The sequence below is a fragment of the Haemaphysalis longicornis genome, unplaced genomic scaffold (assembly GCF_048455015.1).
Source record: "Haemaphysalis longicornis isolate Haplotype H1 unplaced genomic scaffold, Haemaphysalis longicornis Haplotype H1 scaffold_2, whole genome shotgun sequence".
NCBI lineage: Eukaryota > Metazoa > Arthropoda > Arachnida > Ixodida > Ixodidae > Haemaphysalis > Haemaphysalis longicornis.
In genome coordinates, this window is record NW_027526295.1 from 161,723,034 (window position 1) to 161,735,455 (window position 12,422).

Consider the following 12,422-nt stretch of genomic DNA (forward strand, 5'->3'; position numbering starts at 1 on the left):
AGGCACCCGAACTTCGTTTTGTGTTCACTTAGTAGAAATACGTGACAACGAAGCCAAAACCTGCGATCGGCCAACATAAACCAGAAGCGTTCCACATTTTATAGCAGTAATTAGGCTCTAGCTTGGAAATGTCTTGTTCTCGGATATCGGACAGAAAGAGGCCAACGTTTTATTAGAAAAATAAATAAATAAATAATAAGGTAACATATAAGCGTCTTCAGTTAAGAAAGCCACGCGCTTCCGCAGCCCGTAGGGCCCTGCTGAGAAGGAGTTTCCTCTGGGCGCAAGCTATTCTCGGCGCTAAACGGATAGGGAGGGGACGGTATAGAGATGTACCGGAAAGAATCATACAAGATTGCTTGTTGTGGCGGGGACACTACAGGTGTGGCCGGGGTCGTAGAAGGTGGTGGGGGAGATTGGAGATTTTCCATAGTAGGGGGAGTTGAAATAGGTGCAGGTTTGGAATCTGCGCCACGTATGGGCCCGCCAGTAGCGTGGAAGGGATTGAGGTGGAGGCACGGTGTAAGAATACTTCGTTGACCGTGAGTTGAGGGCAGTTAAAGGGGCTGTGACGCAAGCGGGAAAGAAGTTGAGTATATCTAGAATTAGAGGGTGGGGAGGAATCTGCCGAATCGCCTGTCTTCTTACGGGAAACTCGTAGGTTGAGTACACGGGCAGCGGAATGTCTCAAAGGAAAAACAAAGGCATAACATGGTTCACTGATGAATGCCAACATCTTCTAGAGAACATCGTTCAGTGTTGTTTAATGTGTTGGTGACTGAAAGACTATGCGTAAAATAGACATGCAGGCTGTTCAAACTTTTTATCCTGTTTGTCGACGAGGTGTAGGCTGACTTCGTAACACCGGCTGAACAGATTGATTCAGACGGTAACCTTGCCCCGAGGAGTTGGAGAGATGCTCAGTAGACCAATCCAGCCCTCTGTTGGTTCTAGAATCTCGTGGTCATGGCAAAATAAGCGGCCGTCTCTCGTCACTGCGGTTTAACTATTGATTGGGGAGGTTGGGTTTTCTGCTGTCGAGAGAATTCCGGTGGCTTTGAACCTAGCCTGAACTGTGTGAAGCGCTAGTAAGTGTGAACACTAGCCTGCGTAATCTAGTTTCAAAGGTGGGGTCGTACGGATAGAGCATGAGTTACGAAATGTCTTTGGTTTGGCGCACTGTAAAAGGGCAAAAAGAAGGTAGCTAAGAATTTTCTGCCATACCACTCTGTGAAGGTGGAATGCTAGTGTAGCTGTCTAACTAAACAGAGAAGTATTTTCAGAGGAACTACGATGTAACACACTCTTTATTCCACGATAACTACTTTTCCGTCGCCTTAACAAAGGTCTGGAAGTTCTTCAGGTCAAAATCGCATCCTGCAAGCGCGCATACGTTGAACAAGGGCGGCATCGAGCATCGGCAGAATAACGTAATTTTTGTGCAGCACTACATCGAGCATCAAGGTGTCAACCCATGCTTTATATAGTCCACTGTGAGTTTTGAGATACGGGCATAAAAAAATTCTCTGTGGACTGAAGTCTGCTTACGTAGTTTTGGATCGAAACCGAAGCGATACTTATCTCAGTCTTTTTCACGGCTACATCGTGTTGCGTCTCTGTATTCGATTTCGTTCATGTTTTGGTGTTAATTACTTAGGCACGCGTACTGCCCACACCTCAAGCAGCAGCTTCTCCAAATCAGAGCATTCTGTGGCTATGTACTCACGGTCCGTCACGTTCACCTGTCATGCGACACGCAGTATGTCATCCCTCGTTTTTTGAAAACAGTGTGCCGGGATAGAGCTGTGGTAACGAAGTCGGCTCCTGATTTAAAGCCTCGGGCTCAATTCCCACACGAACTCAAACGTGTTCTTTTTTTTTATTTTCTCTTTCAGCTCCTGGAGTTTCGGCGCATGGACATTAAGGGGACCTTGTAACTATTTCTTCGACTTTTCTGAATATCAGGAGATGTCCAACAAACACACTCAGTACTTAGAATACGGAGTCACAAAGTACCTCCGCCAAAGCTTACTTCCCTGTGCTCATCAGATAACTAAAAAACTTGGTGAAATAAATATCCATTTTTCCCAGTCTTGGCATTCTTCGAGCGCTCGAATTACGTCATTACAGCGAGGTAGCGGCCAATAGCCGTCTTCCGTCTTGGCCGTCTTCCTTTGAGTTGCAGCAATGAAAGCATTTGGTAGCCACATTAAAAGAAATCGCCACAAAAGCAAAGCAGAAACGGAAAACGCATCTGCTGCGACGATAAAATCACGTATTGTCGCTCCATGCTGGCGATGGCTGTTAGCTTTGACAATGTTTCCAGAGACGAAGGAAAAAAGTCAAAGCGTTTATCCTCTGTGTTGGAGACTCCATTTAAAAATCTATGAGAGGGTAACCTAATAAGCGCGTCGCTGTGGAACAACTTACATTGCAGACTCCATTTAAAAATCTATGAGAGGATAGCCTAATAAGTGCTTCGCAGTGAAACAACTTACAAAATGTTCTCGTGAAACCTTAGAAGCTCCAGATTTCATGGATGCTCCAACGATTGCGTCGTGCTGGCTTCTCGGAGGGTACCCTGCTTCCGCTGCGCGAGATCTCGTAAGGGACGGGAAGCCTCCGAGTGATACCACCAGTGCGATTCTGGAATCGCGCATAACGCGACCTGTGGCCCTCCCGTATAAGGGCCCCAGGTATATTCCGCTGTCTCAAAATGGCGGCTGCGAAATGGGGTGTCATGGTGGTTTTTTTGACGCCGGGCTGACCGCAACAATGACCGCAACAAAGCACGTGGTCCGCTTCATTCACTGCAAGGTGGCCGTATATTTTAAAATATATTACTAACTTTTGGCAATTGAAAAGTTTACGGGCTTGGCCGGGGCTCAAAATAATAAAACGAGAAATCACTGAGAACTAGAACAATGAGACGCGGGGGTGGGACGTTTTACGAAGCGCTGCCGCCGCTACATGTACAGTCATTCACAGTCTTAGCTGGAGCAACGCTATACGCACTTATCGTCTTATCCTGCCTTGATATTGTGTAATTTAGCCACAACTGCGGCATGGTTAAAAAGTTCAAAAGGCCACTTAAGTCCTACGCATTTGTTTACACAGAGTTTCGTCAGAGTTCTCTAGAAACGCCCCGCTACAGCCGAATCTGCTGCTCCGGCTAAGCATGTGGATGACTGTACAGTCATGAACAAAGGAAATGCCAACGCGAAATTATGAACCAGAACCCGCAAAATTGGGAAATACTCTTCGTTGAGGTCCTAAAAATTCGCGTTGTAGGTATTTGGAAAGCCGCAATTCACAACTTTGTTACTCTACATGTACTGCATACACGGATATGTATTCACGTTTGTTACTGTAATCAGGCGACGCGTCAATTTGAATCGCATTCAAAGAAATTACGCCATTTTTGTGTTATAGTTCTTATTTTCGTGTTCGAATTTCATTTATTCATGACTGTACACTCATGAGTTCGAAAAGACAAACGTCGTGCGCAGCTTCATGGCATTGACTGCCAAAGAAAATTAGGAATGTTTTTGAAGGAGCAGATAAACTGAGAGGTGTGTAAACACCCTTGAACTGCTTCTGTGGGTGAAAGACCTTGTTTACGTTACAAAAACTTTGATCCTAATGTTATGTGAGCACAAATGTGTAATTTGTGTTCACGGTGAATTAAAGTTTTGATGTCCTAATATCCGTTTATGTCTATCGCCTGTCCAGCGCGTCTTTTTGTCTCAGTTTTCCATCTATTTTTGGTGCTAGGAAGTTACGTTTAAATTTGTAAGCACACGACCGCACCGACTATCAGACTCCATCTTTCCCGTTTTGTTCAACTTCACTTGAGTTACCGGTTTACACCTTTATTTATCGATCAGCCTTTATAAATAGTTCTATTTGCTAAATCCTAATGTTTGGTTGTCTTACATGGCTAGAGTCGTAGCAAATCACTATTACCCAATACCGTCGAAGTTTAACTTTTTTCTTTTTTGCTCTATACTAGGTCGTTAAAGCGCGATACCTATCCGACAGCCCGTAGAACATTTTGACTGGAATTACTCCCCCTCACCTACTTGGCGTGATTTATTGTCGAAATGTCGAAGTCCACCCGTGCGAGAACTCGGAAAACCTGGGCGCGGAAATGCACAGTAAAGTAAACACGCGGATCGTTTTAGGATGACAAATGCTGTTCGGTGCACCTCGACACCGTTTCAGTATTTAACGGAGATTTACAGCGCAGTGAACCATTGTCGCTGCGGTCGATATCGGTCTAAAACGAGAATCATTACTGCTGGAAGCTTATTTACATAGTACAGCTACTCTTAACCACGTTGGGTCGAGATAAGAATGTTCTTTAGCGTCTGTTTGAAGCCTTATCTTTTCTGTAGCGCCACTGGACACGTAGGGGTATTATCTTAGATGCGAAGCAACCGTCAATTATTTCACGAAATGTGATGTTTGAGCAAAATTCACCCGGCACCATTTGGTGGAATGTTTGTTTGATTGATTGATTGTAGGGTTTAACGCGGCGACCAAACGCAGGCGATGAGGCGCGCCGTAGTTGAGGGCTCCGGATTAATTTCGGACACCTGCGGATCTTTAACGTGCGCCGAAACCTCGTACACACGGGCGTTTTTTGCTTTTCGCCTCTATCAGAAAAGCGGCCGCCGCTCGTCTTCGTGCTCAGCAGCACAGCGTCTTAGCCATTGAGCCTCCGCGGCGGGTAGTTCGTGGAACGCCGAATGAAAATGGAAATATCATATTTATTTATTTATTTATTTATTTATTTATTTATTTATTTATTTATTATACTTTAAGCCCTCTCGGGCTCTTCAGAAATGGAACTACATCATACAATAACAATTTAATTTCGCAACAAGAAATTCAACTGTGTCGACATTTTCTAAGAAATCTGCGGCAGGGCAGTTCCATTCCACAATCGTTTTGACAAGAAAACTGTTTTTAAATGCGTCAATTCTTGGTGTGCAGGGCATAATAATGTGTAGGTGATTGGTTCGTGATGAAACCCTTCCTGGGGGATGAAAATCGAGATTAGGGTTTAAATTGAGCTCAATGTTGTAAAGCCGATACAAAAATTTTGGTCCGGCGATTTTCCGACGAATTGCAAGTTCAGGGAGTTTAATCTCAGTGAGCAGGAATGTTATTGACTGCCGCCTCTAGTAAATGGAAATAATAAATCGCGCTGCTTGCCTGTGAACACGCTCCAGTTTATTGATTTAATATTTATGGCGCGGTTTTCAGATTAAACTAGCGTATTCAAAGGTAAATCGAACCGTAGTCTTGAACGCTGAAGTTTAACCTCAGGAGGAGCACGTCTTAATTTCCGTATCAGTAGTTCAGTTTGCGCTGAGCTGATCCGCAGATATATGCGAGTTCCAATTTAGTGCATTTGCAATTTTTACACCAAGATATTCAATTTGGGGGATCTCTTGATTTGGTTCGTGCTCACTGTATAATCAAACACCAAATGCTTTTTATTGTTTGAAACTGTCATGCAGGCAGACGTATAAAGTTGATTTCCAATTCCCATTGTACACACCGATTGTAAATAACGGTTAAGGAATCATTCAAACAAGTTTGGTCCGAGAGAGTCTTGACTCGTATAAACAAAAGACAATCGTCAGCAAACAATCGCACTCGATGTTATGATGTACACCCCTTGCAATGCCATTAATGTACAGCAGAAACAAAATTGGACCTAAAACTGACCCTTGCGGCACACCAGAAGAAATGTACAAAAAGATGAACGTTCCCCAGCTGTTTCCACAAAATGTTGACTATTTGTCAAGTAAGCTTGAATTAAACTAATTATTTGTAAATTGACACTGTAACTGTATAATCTATTTAAAAGTTTTGCGTGACATACCCTGTCAAAAGCTTTTGATAAGTCCAATCAAATACATCAATTTGTTCTTTCGAATTCATGGCTGCAGCAAAGTAGCGAACAGTTTCAAATACCTGTGTCACAATTGAAAGGCGTTTGCGAAAACCATGTTGTTTGATGTAAAAGAGGTTGTTATTTTCAAAGTATGCAACAAGATGTTTACCAATTATGTGCCCTAGAACTTTACGCATTGTACATGTAATGGAATTGGGGCGATAGTCTTCAACCATAAGCTTATCTCCAACTTTGGGCACGGGCACAACCCTTGCTGGCAGCCAATCACTCGGCACAGCAGCAGTTTCCAATAGCGAGGCAATAATTTCTACAAAGAATAAAAGAACACCTTCACAATAGCGCTTTAAAAACTCGTTCGGTATTTTGTCACGTTCTGAAGACTTCTTGTCATCCAATGTTACCAGCAATTTAATTATACCTTCCTTAGATATAGCAATCTCATCTTCGTAATGTTTATTGTGTTCTTAATTTATGGAGGCTATGCACGTTGGAACAGTACATATACTGTTAAAGAAGTTTTTAAAAGCTTCATCAACTGGAGCTGGTCCAGAGCAAATCTTTCCATTTAGAAGTACACTGGTTGTAGCCAGCTTTGACTTAACCAAGTATCTCCAACCCTTCTGAGTTGAGGTATTCAAATATTCAGCCAACGTTGTGGGGAAAAAAATTAGCAGTTTTTAACTAGTTCTTGATATTTTTTGTCACGCCCGGCGCAGTCGCCGTTTTAAATGAATTATATGTCGATTATTCCATGGGTTTGTTTTTTGTAAGCACTTCTTTCTTTTCGGCACAAAACAAGATAACCCTTCACCAACTATACCTGCGAAGTACTTCCAAAGCTCATCCACGTTGTTTCCTCTCGGCATCTTATCGAGAGCAGTTTCTAGCAAGCAAACCAAGAATGGATGTGTCATCGGCTTGTTTGAAATTATAAACTCTCCCAGTAGGATTTTTTACTACGCCCTTATTGGCAATATTAACCGTGACCACGACAATCGTATGGCCAGAGATCCCTTCACTTGTTTCGACTGTGTAATGAAATGTTTCCTCGGATAAAAATAAGAGGCCCAGTAAACTCTGGCACTGTCCTTGTATTCGCGTAGGACTGTCAACTACCTGCATAAGACTGTTCTTGCCATAATTCACGTGCGGGAAGCAGTATGGCGGTCCAACTGGTAGGTTCAAGGAGCACCTTGAAGGCTTAAAAGTATGCTTATACGGGCATTGTATTGGGCGCAATGTGCATTGAGCCCGCGCGAGCACGGGGTTCAGCGAACGGCTGAATTATTCTGTAATCCTAATCAAACGAGCACAGAGATTTTTAGGCTGAACGAAGCTCGCGTGAGCCATTCTTCAGTTGCTTGCAAGACAAGGAAATTTAGCGGCTCAATAGCAGGCGATAGTTTTTCGTGAATGTAAGTTTTTTTATGTTCTTATTAATAGGTAGACAAACTCCTGCATGTTCATATTGTTGTTTATTGTTTTCAATGCGGTGTAATAGGAGCAAGGAGCCAGCTGTTAATTTGCACTGGTGTACGTGCCCTCTTTTTGTGCTGTGCTCATTTATTATGAGCCAATTTTAGACCTTGAAGTTACTTGCAGAACAAAGGACGTTTTCCACGGAACCGGTTCCGTTGCTGTTAACTCATATATTTATGATTTTACCTACCTTAAAAGAAATGAGCTTGCAAGTCATGGTATTCTGGACATGAATTCAACGAGAATTTATGGGTGAGCGTTCCTCTAAGGTCCTCTGTCATTTTGATAACTTCCGTTCGAATCGGTTTAACGGTTATCTCCGTAGTGACGAGCCTAAACAAAGCCTAAACAAAGCCTAAACAAAGCCCAGTGCTGGTTTCATAAAATTCTGTTCTACCACTCAGCCATACAAGTGCTCTTTTCGCGCCAGAGTTTACCTTCCTGTATTACTCACAGGGTGATTTTTTTTTCAACTTCACTTTTCCATCGGACAAATCCGTCATACTCTCTGGAACAGAAAGCACGTCTTCCTCTCTTTCCCCGCTCGGCATGCGACTGTCACGTTGGGATGGTGGGCGGTACCGATACGTGAATGACCAGTGCGACGCAGACACGGTTGGCCACGTACGCGGTTCTCACCTGTCAAAGCGTAGGTGCGCAGGGCACGGATGCAAGTGACGAAAGAAGCACCCGTTCCGCTTCGACGAAGCCGAAGCCAAGACGATCTGAGCCCGGCGTGTTCAGCCGCTCGTTGTTGGCATGTTCAACCAGTCGTAGCCCCCATTGCGAAAGGAGCTCACACGAAAGCAACTAGCCACGATTCAACCCTGGTCTGTATACTAACTCGGAAGCAGGCCTTCGAAGCACACGGCGTAGCAGGGCCCGGGATGATCGACCAACGTTCTCTGGTGGCGGTGGAATGTCCCAGTGGCGCTGACGCTTTCCGGCAGGTAACGGAGTAGAAGAAAGAGGGGGGGGTGGGGGGAGAGGGTGAATGGCGAGAGAGGGGGTGTCCCACGCCAACGCCTGGCTTCACTGGCCCCGACCACAGTGCGCGTTGCTAGGGGAGACACAGCGGGCCGCAGAGTCGACAGCTTCTAGCAGGGAATCAATCGGGGAACAACGGAACTTGCCAGGGAAAAGAACCCAAGACGAGGAACCAAGGAGGAGAAGGGAAGGTCTTGCGAGGAACGACGTCCAACTACGGGTTGAAAAACAATCCGGACGCATGCAACCGTTCTTTTGCGGGTCGGTAGAATCGGGTTCCAGACTGTAGAGTCGCGCTTCTTTTATGCCGTGCGTCGTGTATACGCCTACGTCGTCGATTAGAGGAACAGGGCAACCGGCGGTTGAAATAAATAGAGGAGTTTCTTTTTCTTTGTTCACTGGTAAGAGAAGTCCTACTAACCTTTGCCTGATCGCCGCGTGCGCAACTTTTAATTTTTTATGCCTGGCCGATCCGGGAAACCCTTTCTTTTCTGTCATTGATTGTTTCGCGAAAACCTGGGGCTGCCCCAGAAGCTGCAAAATGTTTTGTGCGGCGATCACGCTACGTATATTTCCACGAAAAGTGCGTTACAAAATCCCATTGAATATTCCACGCATCTGAAGGACGCTGAGGCAATGTGCCTTCCGTAGTGCTGTAGTCCCTAATGGCAGCTAACAGAGGTGAATGCAGGTTTCTGGCGCTCTCTAGTATGGTGAAAGAGGCAGCATTGCAGACGATGGGTAACTGTAGGAAGCCATTAAATTAAGGCTGTGTCCTCGAATAATTCTTAATGAATGTCATTAATGTTGGGGAAATTTCAGTAAGAAATAAGAAAGTTCTGTAATAAAATAAACGTGCCATAAGGAGCTAAGACGCAGTAAAAGGGTCTGCTGGTTCCCGCCAACGCCGAGAACATTTGTCGCATTGCAATCGAACAAGATTGACATTTTCAGAGGCTGAAAAAAGTATACACAATGTGCTCAGAAATTGTTTTGTATTGTTATTTATAGTCCTGCAGAGGCAGATAGCTCGAATTTCATGGGCTACACTAAAAAATACCTGAAATTCCCATGATTGCTAACTTACGTGTAGGGATTTTACGCTGTTTGCGTGGATTTAGAGCTGGAGTAGCCAGACTGCGCTACTTCTCGTCGTTTCAACTCGCATTTGGACATGTTGACGGCTTTGCGTTCCGTTGGGCGACAGTTTTGTTTTTGTTTTTGCATGTTTTTTAACAGTGAAGCTGCTTAGGAAATCATTATTTCTCGTGTACGCAGTTAAAAATAGCAAGAAAATGCCGAGCGCACATCAGCGGCCGCCTCGCGGTGACCGCCCAGCGTCCTCGCCGCACGTTTGTCTAGCCAGACAACCCAATTAGGAAGATTTAGGGTCAAGATTAGCAAAGAACAACAACAACAACAAACTCCAGCGTTCACCGTAATCGTAGCAACACTTCCTCACAACAAGAAAGATTTGAGCGTTCGCCTTAATCGTGGCAACACTTGCTCGGAACGAGAAAGACACTTCATACAGTACGCCACTCCAAGGTAATGCCAAATGATTACCGCTTCCAAAAAAATGAAGGGATCTCCCACTTGTGGCAACAATGATGGAGTAAAGGTCGTTGCGACAGCGAAGAAGAAACAAAGCGGCGGCAACCGTATACTTAAGCCGTCGTGATGGTCGCGGAGGTTGCGTACAGCTTCGCTACCCTTAAGTCTTATGCGTTAGTGTGAGCTATCTTCATTTTTTATGAATGACCTACATTTAGAATAATATAAAGATTCAAGAAGGACGGAGAGAATATGTTTAATGCTAAAGGGAATGTAACCGGCCTATTGCACCTAGCATTCTACGCCATATGAGAGGAAAGAAAAACTGCAAAAGCATATATATCAGAGAATATCAACAACAAATTCAGCGCCATTCCACTCTGTGAAAGTGGATGACCATCGGAGGTGTTTGTGGGTTGTTGGTTGTCCACGAACTCCCACTCTCAAACCACCATGCCGGTGAAGCATTCAGGTGGATTGTGAGTAGGCTTCACAGTGCAACAGTAATTGTGGGAAAGCGAGCTTACAAAAATCGAGCTTATACCAAATTTGGCTTCACCTGCAAACTTTGCTACATGGAGCACCAAAGGCGAATAGGAAGCCGAAAGGCGAGTGTGTGCGGAATTTAAGAAAGTACGTTTTTTTTGTCCTACGGGCGCAAGAAGAGGGGAGAATCAGCTAATAAAGCACAAAGAATGGCTTTGAGGTACACCGAATCGCACAAAACATCGGAGCGTGCCGCAAAGCGAAACCGCGGTGCCAGCGGAAAGTACGTCGCCGCCGCACGTGCAATACCAGCCGTTTTGAGAGGTGAGAGTCTCGACTAAGGCAAACAGGGGGCTCCTTGCGATCATGACCAAACGGAACGACCGTGGGAAGGTCCTGTCCAGCAGGCTGGTCAAGGGGTTGCAGGCGAGGCCGCAAAGGTTAACAGAAAGCTCAACAGAAGATCAACAGAAGGTCTAACTCAATTTTCACCTTCCCATTCTCAGAAAGATGATAGATTGACTGTAGGGTTTAATGCGCCGACTCAACGCAGGCGACGAGACACGCCGAATTCATTTTGACCACCTGGGGATCTTTAACGTGCGCCGAAATCTCGTGCACACAAGCGTTTTTGCTTTTCGCCTCCATCAGAAAAGCGGCCGCGGCGGCCGGGAATCGAACCCTCGTCCTCGTGCTAAGCAGCACAACGCCTTTAGCCATTGAGCCACCGCGGCGGGTCACATTCTCAGAAAGTTTAATGCATCCCCGTGATTGTTAATCGGCTTTCAATGTAAATTTCCAGAACCAATATTCTTCCTTTACACCTTTACAATGATTGAATGGATTAATTTTGCAATTGATGCATTTTTGTGCAAAACTGACTTTTTTAATTACCCTGTATCAGTTTTGCCACTTTTATTTTTTTGCCCGTTTTAATCTTTCCTCCAACAGGCATTCTCCATTTCATTTTGTAATGAACAATTGGGTTAACTTTGCTAATAATGCACTTTTGTGCCGATGAATTCGTGTTTCGTGCTGTGGGGTACATGGCAAAAAATGCTTAGGCGTTGAGACATTTGTTCGGTACATAACCAACGATGCTACAATTGCATGAGCGGTGACGATCATGTGCCATGACAGTAATGTTAGCAAATGTAGTTCCCTATGTGTTTTGAACGCAGATCACGTTGCTTTGAGTCGAATTTGCATTGACGCGATAATGAGAACACATAGTTACAACGTTATCATGTCACCTTGGGGTGCACTTAGCGCAGCACTATAATTCAGATGCTTTGCGAGTAAGCACCAATCATCAGCGACTTTAAGCAATTTATATTCATAAACTAGGCACGAGAAAATCTTTTATGTAATTATTGGAAAGCAAGGAGATAGAATTGTCTGAATATGACATCGGCCAAATGAAGAGAGGCCTGCTCAAATCTTCACCCTTCTCTGATACAAGAATTTAAAACCAAGCACAACAACATTGATTTAGCAGATCATTCCAGAGCCGCGGAAGCGCAATTAGGGTAGTTTTGTCAGCAATGTTTTGTGGCAAACACAGTTGAGTGCTATATTATATGTAATATTCTTCGAGCCGTGGAGTGCTTCTCCGCCCACATATAAAACCAAGATGTTAAGCTAAAGTATAAAAACTGTTTCAAGAAAGTGACCTCTATGAACGTACGATATCCTTCGGACCCGCCATGTGAGGAGGCTTAGGTGTGGTATGTCAGTGCAAGAAAATTTTGTGCTCTATCAGGCAAGCAAATCCGGCGTTGTGAGCAGCGTATGCCCACAAAATTCTACGTGCTTTCAATTAACTAAGACAATAATGGAAATCGAACCCATGTAGTGGCTGTGTTAACTACTACTCTACACGTAGGCTTCACGAAATATGGTTTTAGGAGTACACTGACGTCTGTTCACATGCTTTGAACGCGAAAGAATTGTGGCTTGCCCTGACGACACTTTACTGATACATCGT

At 44.4% G+C, this 12,422-nt stretch overlaps 1 protein-coding gene across 1 annotated transcript in view; it reads right to left on the minus strand.

Moving 5' to 3' along the window:
- The window catches only part of LOC144169409 (uncharacterized), a 180,404-nt gene extending 172,087 nt beyond the window's left edge, over window positions 1–8,317 (minus strand). Inside the window, exon 1 of the mRNA XM_077698538.1 lies at window positions 8,048–8,317. The gene's annotated coding sequence lies outside the window, so the exon portion shown is untranslated. The remainder of the gene's footprint in view (window positions 1–8,047) is intronic.
- Window positions 8,318–12,422: the final 4,105 nt, after the last annotated feature.